Genomic DNA, 1,617 nt, shown 5'->3' with positions numbered 1-1,617 from the left:
AGATAAACAGGTCTGTTTTTTTTTAGTAAATCTTTGTCTGATTTTGGCATTTCGAATGACAATTTTGTTCAAGTCTTGATTGGAAATTTTTCCGTTTACCATTAAAATTTTGAGATAAACTTTGATATTACGGGAAATGTATTATGCTGTTTATAAAAATCTAAAGACAAAGTGATAAGTTAATTGAATGTTATTTGAGCATTGCAACCAAAAATTAAATCTGCGACAAACGTTGTTACTCATATTGTCATAAAAGTCTTTGACCATCCATGTCGTATTATCGCGTCTAAACCTTCTAGCTAAGATCAAAGTGTATTATCTGTTCTTATCAAGCTAATATCTGATACGGTCCCTACATAGGGCCTAGAATATTTAGCTGATTTTTGGAAACCGAGGGTATGTCGGGGCTCACTCCGCTCCCTTCACGCGTTGGCCCTGTAAACTTTCTTTGTTCACTTTTCTGTGAATTATCTACTTCTCTGTACAGTGAGACTTCTTCTCTTTAGGGCCTTATGGTAGCGTTGGCCTATTATCTGGTTTCTACCGGTGGAGGATGTCTAGAACCTCTAACCATCACATAGATTATGTTTAGAGTATAAAGTGTTCTAAACTGGTAACTTATATTCAGCACAATCTGCTTCTGATAAAGACAATTCGGGTTGGGTTGTTGACCATTGAGCTTCTTCCAGACAGGAAATATTATCGCTTTATTCCAAGAAGTGGGGTTGTCGATTGTTGATAATTTACAATGTTTGCATTTTAGATAGTGGGGTTATTCTGGGTTCAAGTGACCTTGGGAAGAATTATACATATGAATTTCTGACATATACTTAGAATTTTAATTATTGGTTTTAACCAAGAAAAACCTATTTCCAAAGTTTACAGCCCGGTATTGCAGTACCTCCGGGATCGGCGCACCTCTTTCGAGAGGAAAACAAAGTCCATGAACCCTTATCAATTATGTGTATATTACACTTTTCAAATTTTCTAGAAACCACACCTGTAGTTTCCTAGACCTTGAATATATTGAAAGTCATTTTTTTTTCATCTGAAAAAAAGAAGAAAAATTTATTTACTTTAAAAAATTTAATTGTGAAAAAGCCAATGACCGCTCGCCATGATTAAATTAAAGTCCCCATGCATCTTTTTCGAAAATAGTACGTAATTATTAATTGCTGAAATTTAAATTGAACCAAGATTCGAATAGAATTGCTGACGTGATTGTTTTTGGCCTCAGAGGGCTTGGTTCTGTGGTGAGTTGTTAGAAGTAATAATAATGACTAAAGCCCACTTTGGTTTTTAACGAGAATATAATTGGGATAATAAGTAGACCTGCCCCTGGGTTCTCAAAAACTAAAGTTTAGACATTTCAGTCATATTGATTAACAAACTGGGAAACCCCTGATATTCTTTTCTCACAAAGATAAACTTTCATTAAAAGGATTGAAATGTTAGCGTAAGAAAATGAAATGGGGCAGTTCTATTTTCAAAAATAATTTAGAGGCTTGATTCATTTATGTGAAAAAGTTTTGTAAACCTGCATCTATTTAATAAATCGTAGCTTCTGAGTGGTATTCGAAGCAACCAGATTTATGTGGAAAGATATTAGTATAATGT

General features: G+C 34.1%; 1 non-coding gene across 1 annotated transcript; it reads left to right on the top strand.

The window, feature by feature from the left end:
- Positions 1 to 279: 279 nt before the first annotated feature.
- LOC148941925 (U2 spliceosomal RNA) lies at positions 280 to 473 on the top strand. Its single transcript, XR_016143226.1, has one exon. It is a non-coding gene; the product is annotated as a U2 spliceosomal RNA (small nuclear RNA).
- Positions 474 to 1,617: the final 1,144 nt, after the last annotated feature.

This window comes from Artemia sp. Qi Xiang Cuo, chromosome 17 (genome assembly GCF_049724085.1).
Source record: "Artemia sp. Qi Xiang Cuo chromosome 17, ASM4972408v1, whole genome shotgun sequence".
Classification (NCBI taxonomy): Eukaryota; Metazoa; Arthropoda; class Branchiopoda; order Anostraca; family Artemiidae; genus Artemia; species Artemia sp. Qi Xiang Cuo.
The sequence above is the reverse complement of the archived record's forward strand: the minus strand, read 5'-3'. Positions and strand labels throughout refer to the sequence as shown.